This window comes from Lepus europaeus, chromosome 16 (genome assembly GCF_033115175.1).
Source record: "Lepus europaeus isolate LE1 chromosome 16, mLepTim1.pri, whole genome shotgun sequence".
NCBI lineage: Eukaryota > Metazoa > Chordata > Mammalia > Lagomorpha > Leporidae > Lepus > Lepus europaeus.
In genome coordinates, this window is record NC_084842.1 from 15895012 (window position 1) to 15904444 (window position 9433).

The 9433-nt window shown below is 40.3% G+C and overlaps 1 protein-coding gene across 4 annotated transcripts in view; it reads right to left on the reverse strand.

The window, feature by feature from the left end:
* The window catches only part of DLC1 (DLC1 Rho GTPase activating protein), a 432547-nt gene that overhangs the window by 170878 nt on the left and 252236 nt on the right, over positions 1–9433 (reverse strand). The window lies entirely within an intron of this gene.

A 9433-nucleotide genomic window follows, 5' to 3' on the forward strand; every position in this document is an offset into this window, starting at 1 on the left:
CTACTTCCTCTCCCATCTCTTTTGTCATTAAGATGCATTTTTAATTATCTTTATATACAGAATATCAACTCTATACTAAGTAAAGATTTCAACAGTTTGCACCCACACAGACACACAAAGTACAAAGTAATGTTTGAAGACAAGTTTTACCTTTATTTCTCATAGTACAACTCATTAAGGACAGAGGTCCTACATGTGGAGCAAGTGCACAGCGACTCTTGTTGATTTAACAATTGACACTCTTATTTATGACGTCAGTGATCACCCAAGGCTCTTGTCATGAGCTGCTAAGGCTATGGAGGCCTTTTGAGTTCACAAACTCTGGCATTGTTTAGACAGGGCCATAATCAAAGTGGAAGTTCTCTCCTCCCTTCAGAGAAAGGTACCTCCTTCTTTGATGGTCCCTTCCTTCCACTGGGATCTTACTCACAGAGATCTTTCATGTAGGCCATTTTGTGCCGCAGTGTCTTGGCTGTCCATGCCTGAAATGATCTCATTGGCTTTATAGCCAGAATGGGAGGGCCTGGTTTTAAAGTGCATTTCCAAACCATGGGATTCCAAACCATGAGATTTTGCTTCCACAATGTTTTTAAAAGTGAAGTGTTGCTCTTTGTTCATGTAAAATAATAGAATAAAAAATGTAACCCTATGTTTATTTTTTCAAATTCATGCTTCCTCCACTTGAAGATAATGTATTCAACATTTGAGGAAATGGCTACTTATCAATGACATTCAAAGAGTCGGTCCTTTATGGCATGTTTGCCCATTGGTTCAAGGAATCTTTGGTCTCCATGGAAGCCTAAAATGGTTTTTTGGCAACAAGATGTTCTGATAGGTGTTCTTGTCAGTATTTCTTAATAGAAATCATCATGCAGAAGTTATCTCTAAGTCACATTTGTTTTGCTTTTCTAATTCTCAGACTTTCCTTCTGTTTTCTATTCTCTAAGCCTACCTCCACTGCAATTAGATACAAGTCCAGGATGAGAGCAGGCATACATGGACTTGGTTTATTATCTCCTTCAAACAGTGATTTAGTTACATTTTAGCTGATCTATATTAGAAACCACTCCAAAATGAGAGAAATACCAATTATTATTTACAGCCTCCATCCTTAACCTTGTCTTTGCCTAATTCTATTAATAATTTAAAAACTCTTTGTCACACATTTATGTATGATATATACAAATGTATATGTGTACATATATACAAATGTGTATTATATATGCACACACATATGCAAATGTATATGTACAGTTACATGTAAGTATGTATATACATTTGACTTTATTAATATGTTGCTAGCTATACTATTTACATGTTTTAAAATAAATACTGTACAATTTACAGTACTTGCAAACTTCTCTTTTCTTGGGACTGACATTGTTGTATAGCAGGTAAAGATGCTGCCTGTGATGGCAGCATCCTATATGGGCACTGGTTTGTGTCCTGGCTGTTCCACTTCTCTTTTTTATTTCTTTTTTAAAGATTTATTTATTTATTTGAAAGGCAGAGGTACAGAAAGGCAGAGGCAGAGAGAGAGAGAGAGAGAGAGATCTGCCATCTGCTGGTTCACTCTCCAAATGGCTGCAATGGCTGGAGCTGTGCAGATCTGAAGCCAGGAGCTTCCTCTGGGTCTCCCACGTGGGTGCAGGGGCTCAAGCACTTGGGTCATCTTCCACTCTTTTCCTAGGTCATAGCAGAGAGCTGGATCAGAAGTGGAGCAGCCCATATGGGAGGCCAACACTGCAGACGATGGCTTTACTGCCTATGAAACAGTGCCGGCCCCACTGCTCCACTTCTGATTCAGCTCCCTGTTAATGTGCCTGGGAAAAACAACTGAAGATGGCCCCCACCACCCACGTGGGAGACCCTTATGCAACTCCTGGTTTCTGGCTTTGGCCTGGTCCAACCGTGGCTATTGCGGTCACCTGTAAAGAGAACCAACAGATGGAAGACCTCTCTCTCTTTCTGTCTGTATATATGTGCGTAGCTCTTTCTCTGTCTCTGATTCTAACTTTCAAATAAATAAATCTTTACAAAAATGAAAACTTCTTTTTTCTATAGTGAATATTCTTATTATCTATTGTTGGGGGAACAACGCTTGATGAACTATTCAGCTACATCACTCTTCTGCATCTTAGATTATGGAATTCCAGCCTTAGAAGAATTATTCTACCACAGAAAAAACTTCCATATCTGTGCACCCAGGACTTTGACAATAATGTTCACGACAGCAAGTGCTTATACTAGGACTTAATTGGGAAAAATCTTAATGCTTCTTAGCAGGAGAACACATAGGTAAATGTTTATCAAACAGCAGTCAGAATAAGCACATTTTGCGTTTGAAGGTGAATAAATCTCGAATACATAATCAATACTGGTTTGGTTTACTTAACTGTGTGATGAGTATAAAGGCAGTAGAACGATTAAACAGTATGGTCGGGATGGCAGAAATTTCAGGGAGGGAGGGGGGCATGGAAGGAATGTGATCCAGCAGGGGCAGCCAGGTGCTGTAAGAGCAATGGCCATGTTTTGTTACTTAGATTCCTGGTTGATATGTGAGTATCTTGCATGTCTAAAATGTTTGATAAAAATAATCCTTCTAGTAGTTAATTGGTAACCTATCTGGAAATGTTTTGGGGTAAAAGGTTTCAGAGCAGCAAATACAATAATTTTAAATATTACCTAAACTATATTGAATCAAAAGCAATGCATATGTTATAACAACAGCAACACAGCCACCTGAGACACCGAGATCAAGTATCCCAGGGTACAACTGCATGGGCCATTAGCTATAGCAACATCTTCATTTTACAAAAGCAATTAGTACATACTTCAGTCTTCAAAGTGAACAAAGATTACCTACTCTTAAAAAGTTATTAAAAGCACTTGACTTTTGACCCGTAGAACTCAGTTTGTACAAAGTATGGGTCGGCTTTTCCCTATAGTAGTAAAAGTTAAATGCCATTCTCCTAAACCCCACTTAAAAATCAAGACATTACATAAGTTATTGCAATCAAAAAACATGTACTCTTATTTTGAGAAAAGGCAATGTCTCCAAGAATGGTCACATCCAAGGACAAATTACGCAATATGAATTGGTTAAACTCAGTATCTCTGTCTCTGATGCCTTCCAAATAAATAAATAAGTAAAAATTGAATATCTCACTTTAAGTAGGGAATAGGTCAAGCAAAATAGTAGGCAATCACAAAAGAAGTTTGAGAGTGGGAGTGTGTGTGGGTAGGTGGTAGGGATTCGTGAGGATGGAAGGCCAAGAAGGTTCACTTGGAGAATATTTCATGCAGCAAAGTGGGAGTCACGCTAGGGTCACAGAAACCTAAACATTTTCTGTGAACTGGCTTCACAAGGATGGGAGTTCGGAATGTGTGTGGTGGTGGCTGAGAGGGGGCGCCCAGTTTTGATTCATTTGTCACAGTCGCCAAGATGGCAGAGAGTTTTATCCTCATCTCCTCATTAATGTTCTCCCCAGACTATGTCCTCTCTGTCTCTCCCTTTCCCTCTCTCTCTCCCCCGCCTCTCTTTTCAAATTAAATGTTTATTTTTTCCCCCTTCCCAGCCTATTAACACTTGGCTCTGATGTGCCGACTAATCCTTGGGGTATGTGCAGGGTGGCCGGTCAGGGACTGTTGTTATTGTCTTAAATGGTGCAAAGGGCATTTACAATAGATTTTCAGGCACCACTTTGACATGATTTCTCTGGAGTTTACCCTCTGTGTTTATCTTCAGTTGTGCAACGACTCTGTGGTGCCAAAGAGTTTTGGGTGGAAATATAGGCTTGAGTTCTAAGTCATTAATTAATACAAATAATCATTAAAGAAGCCCTTGCTCTACTTCTTTTCTGTCTTTAGCAAACAAAAGAAGAAAAAGAAACTCAATGTTATATATAAATTGTGTATATATTAGAATTATTTATTCAATATGCATTTCATAAATTTCATAAATTTACAGTATTCTGAGTGTAAGATTTCCAGTTTTATTTTCACAACAGTGATACACGTGGGATCTGCATGCAAAAGACATGAAAAAGCACATTGGGGTTGTCCTATTATCCATTCACATTCTACCTGGTGCTCATGGCTGTGGGTAAGATTTGTTTGGTGCCTGGTTGGATGAATAGCCCCGCATAGAGGAAAAGGCCTCAGTGTGTCCTTCTGACTCAGTGTTAACATTCGTCTACCCCGGGTAGTGCTGGCTCTTTAATAAGTCTTCTGTATAGTTACAGCACAATGAACCATTCTTAGAATATTAAAATCAACCCATGTGAGAAAAAATTTTAGAAGGCCCGATAAGAGCTTTAGATGGCTGATAACTAATGCTCAAGGTGCCGTGGGTTTTGTCTCATGCTGCCTCTTCCCACTGCCTTGTTTTGTCATCTCATTTGTCCAGCCACAAGCTGCACATGAGTCAACACGCACGTGCTAATTTCATTTGGCTGGAATTCACTAAATGAAATTCTAGCTTCTTGTAATAGCACAAAGGAAAGATGTTTCTATCATAGCCTGAAGTTACAAGTTCAAACATGTTTTCATCAGTGAAAAATTGTAGTCCAGAGACTGTCTTACCAGAGCTAAGAGTATGATGGCATACTTTTGGACCTGAGATGGGCTTAATTTTGAAAAAAAGTTTGATTTTTACTATAGCGTATTGTAAAGGTAGACTAGGAATGTTTTCACTCATCTAGTTCAGTCTCTCTCTCTTTTTTTTTTTTTCAGATGTTTATGTTGGTGAGAAACCAATAACACTGTCTAGACCTCTAGGATATAGTAATCAAGCATGAATGGAAAACATTCAAAGGTCACACTTCAATGTGGACCTACAACATCCTGCTATTCAAGACCAGATTAAAGATGATGGGTCATGATAAACTGAACCACACTGAATGCTGAATCAGTAATTTGAGAGTCCTCTACAAAAAGCTAAATATGTCACCAAAAATCTACAAGATAAAACAAAGTCTAGACACCATAAAATGTGCTATTTTCCCCCAACTGCCAGTTGTTAACAACCAGATGCTATGTTGTGACTTTTACACCAGCTTCCTATAAATCAGGAATCTTCAATCTTCTATGAAGAGAAATTCCTGGCAGTCATGTAACTCCTGAGGGGCATATGCATATATGTGTGTGAGTGTGTGCACAGTTGTCTAGATGTGCTCATGTGAACATGACCCTGACAAAGCACAGAAAGCTGTTAGTGGTGAAGTCACCCAGTATCCTGTTGTTATAATGCACCTGGACCAACTCAGGCTGTAAACAGGAGAGGGAGGGTGGAGGAGGCAGGGGCATTGGGAAGGAAGGCAGGGAGACAGTAAGAGGGACAGATATTGATTGGCTCAGCATGACCTTTGTGGTACCCATCAAACCATCCTTTGGAGCTTCATTTTTCATGTAGGATAGAATTTCCTGCCAAACAGAATCAAGAATAGTAGAGTCCAGGTATTATTCTTTTTAAATATTAAAAAAAATTTTTGAAAGGCAGAAAGAGAGTGAGGGGGGAGATTAGGAGAGAGAGAGAAAGAGAGAGAGAGAGAGAGAGAGAGAGAGAGAGAGAGAGAGAGAGAGAGGCTAATCTCCCATTAGCTAGTTCATTCTCCAAATGCTTGCAAGAGCCGTGACAGGGCCAGGCTGAAGCCAGGAGGCTAGAACTCATTCTGAGTCCCCCACGTGAGTAGCAGGAACGTAAGCACTTGAGCCATCAACTTCTGCCTCCTAGGGTGCACGTTAGCAGGAAACTGGATAAGAAGAAAAGTAGTTAGGGTACCTGTGTAGTGGCACAGTGGGTTACGTCACCACCTGCAATGCTGGCATTATATACAGGCACTGGTTTGTGTCCCAGGTACTCTGCTTCCAAACCAGCTCACTTCTAATGCACCTGGGAAAGCCCAAAAGCTTGGTCCCCTGCTACCCATGTGGGAGACCTGGATGGAGCTCCTGGCTCCTGACATTGGCCTGGTCCAGCTCTGGCCACGGCAGCCATCTGAGGAGTAACAAGTAGACGGAAGATCTCTCTCCCTCTCTCGCTGTAACTCTGCTCTTCAAATAAATAAATAAATAAATCTTTAAAAAGAGGGAGGAGGAGGACAACAGCAGCAACAACAACAAGAACAAAAGTTGCCAGGACTCAAAGCAGGTAGTCTGATATGAGATGTGATCAACCCAGTGGTGACTTAAGCAGTGTGCCAAGCACCTGTCCCCAGGGACAATTTATAACTTATCTCTGTATCTTTTCTATCACCTACTAATATCTTTCACATAATTAGCATCCAAACAATATCAGCTAATTTGGAGATAATAAAAGGGGATGCCCATCCAGTATAAACCCCTGTTTGGTACCAGGAATCACTGAGTGTTGTGTCTGCTTTCTTGACCACACTGAGTTTGAGCAGTGTCCCATACTCTGTTATTTAAAGACAAAATGTTCAACCTTAAACCTTTCCCACTGTTTTTCTAATCTTCATCTTCTCTAGTAGTGCTAAGAAACCACAATTATCTAGGGTCTTTGAAATATAATTAGCAAAATAATCTCTAAGAGAAAATGAGACCACATTGGAACATATTGTTCAATATTCAAAATATGCCTTTTTGGCTGGTGGTGTGGTGTTGCTGGTAAAGCTGTCACCTGAAATGCCAGCATCCCATATGGGTACTAGTTCATGTCTTGGCTGCTTCACTTCCGATCCAGCTCCCCGCTCAATCTGTAACTGTGAGATTAAGGATGACTAACAGATTTTGGAGTTTCTAAGCTTTGTCCATGGACACACATGGATGGATTTTTAAGGTATACCACAACAATATCCTCATTTAAGTGGACTACACATGGTGGCATCAACTTCCCAAGATTATTTTGAAGCTCTCGTGACAGAATGCCTTGAGAGCTCTGAGCACAGGTTCTGGCCCTCAGCAGACACTCCAAAGAATGCATCCAGATGGTGATGGCCACCCACTGTAGATGGAGGGGCCACGTGTAATTCATATCACGCAAAAGCACTACATCGTCTTTGGGTGTGCCAGAGAAAAGCAACAGCAGCACTGCATTTGTGAGTTTGCTACTATGGGTACGAGGAACTTTGACTTTTTCCATGGTTAATCCTCATCAATAATTATAGACAAGGGCTTCCAGGAAGCACAGGGGAAGAGCAATGAAGAGATCAATATAGATGCATCATCATCACACACACACACACACACAGACATAACTCTACACTTGATCTTAGCCAAAAAGGCCAAGAAGCAATACACACAACTCCAGCACATGACATTTGGACAGCACATCCTCTCTCTGCACGAATGACAGATTAGTATTAAAAGTGAGTACCTAGAATCCAAACATGAAAAACATATTCAAGTTTCACTTTATCCTATACTGAAACGATTGCTCTGGGATAGAGAACTTCCAGAGAAACATTCTTTTCGCTCCATTGTTTTACTTTATGATACAGCTTCAGATTCTTAAGTAGATTTGTGACAAATAAATAGGCTCCTCTTATCCAGCCTTTGATTTTGGACACATATTTACTGACATTACAACGACCTCTGGCAGGATATGCAGACTGTTCATACTCAGCACTTTTAAATAAAGTCACAGAAGTTCTGTGCCTGAGGGGGAGGTGTGCAAAACATCCCTTTCAAGTGGCAGCCTTGACATTCAGCATACTTTTTTCCCATACCAGAACTGAGCCACATGCGTGGAACCCCAGGCCTGCTGGTGCGACTGCACTTTGCCATGTTTGGCTCTGTCCACACAGCATTTTTCAAAGCAAGTTCCAACTTGCTTGAGAAGACTTTCAGATATTGCCTATCTGACCTTGACAAACTCATACACATGGACTAATTCCTTCATCAATGTGCAGAAACATTTATTCTCGAATCATCTCACCGTGGACTTCACGCAGGTCTGGCCAGAAATCACCTACATTAAATGTCTCATTGTTTTTCTCCAGAAGTTTCGAAACAAAAGATATTTCCCATTGAAATTATACCTTTTCTTTTTTCTGTTTTGGATTGGTTGAACTACTTTTTGGTAAATTTTAGGGGTGTCAAGTAATAAGGTGAAAACTCCTCAGAAAGTATTTGGAAAGAGAAACGGGGTCACAACAGCCAAAACTGATGGCGTGCTTATACCAATGCCTCCTATAGGCCCTTTGCATAGTAGCCCATTAAGTCCTTTAAACCATTTCTGATATGGATACTGCTACCACCCTCTCCAAAGTTACTCAGTGCAGGGTCAGGATTCAAACCCAGGCAGTCTGATGCCACAGCCAACTCTTTCAGCCATGGTACTATGTTTTCTCTCATCAAAGTTGGCCTCAACATCAACATGTTCCTCTTTTAATTGCAATGGTAACATTTAATTTAATAGATACATGCTCACTTCACAGTGTCTCACGAAGCATCTCTAATGGTTGCCTCTCTTTAAAATCCAGATCGGAGTGTCTCTGTTTACTGCAGGAGGCTGCATATTTTGAGGCATACCTCATTCGTGGCTAAAAGGCATTACATATGCCCTTACTTGCTTTTCACTGGGAACCAGATGAGTAGAAAACAGTTCACAGGAGTCAGTGTTTGTGGTTGCCCTTCACTGGACACGGGCCAGAATTCTTGATGCCCCACTGAATTGAGAGCCAAGGTACCGCAGAGCGTGTCGAGCACTCGTTTCACTACTGAATTGGAGAGCTGATCAGCCAAAATGTAAAAATCTATTTTGCAAAGGACATAAGATAAGGAATACCCAACAAAATACACCTTGGGTTGGGGGGGGGGGGGGAAGCAACTTAACAGAGCTACTCGAATTTATTTTATATCCACCGAATCTCACTTGGATTGAGATTTGTTGAAATTTTCTTGCCCTCTTCATAGGCAATTCAGTCTTTCTTCTTTCTCTTAAATATTCAGCTATGGAAGTAGTATCTCATTAAGTATCTAACACAGGCTGAGGCATTTAGATTTCTTTCCTTTGTATGTCATGTATCATAATATAGAGAAGAGATTCTCCTTTTGTATATCAGTGAGTATTATACTACATTAATAGTTTCATTTTATTAGATCTTCCTAGAAGACTAACATTTAATTTCTTTTAAATTCACTTATTAATTCCCCTTTCCAACCTGAAGAAAGCCACCCTGGATGTTTAGTTTGGCTTTTATTCCCTGCCTCTCTAACTCTTACTAGCCTCGATTTTAACTTTCTTTTATTTTTCCTTGGAGGCAGTCTTATTGCTGCATCGGTCCCAACTTGTTGTAGAGCTCTGTCAAACCTGCATCAAGGAATTCCAGCCAGCTCATGTATGAGAGCCCAATATCTCCATCTGTGAGAATACTAGATGTATTTGAAAGCCAACTCTTAAAGAAAGATTTTTAATCGTAGACTATGGTCTGTGAAATTGGATGAAGAAATACTACACTCATTTTCCTTA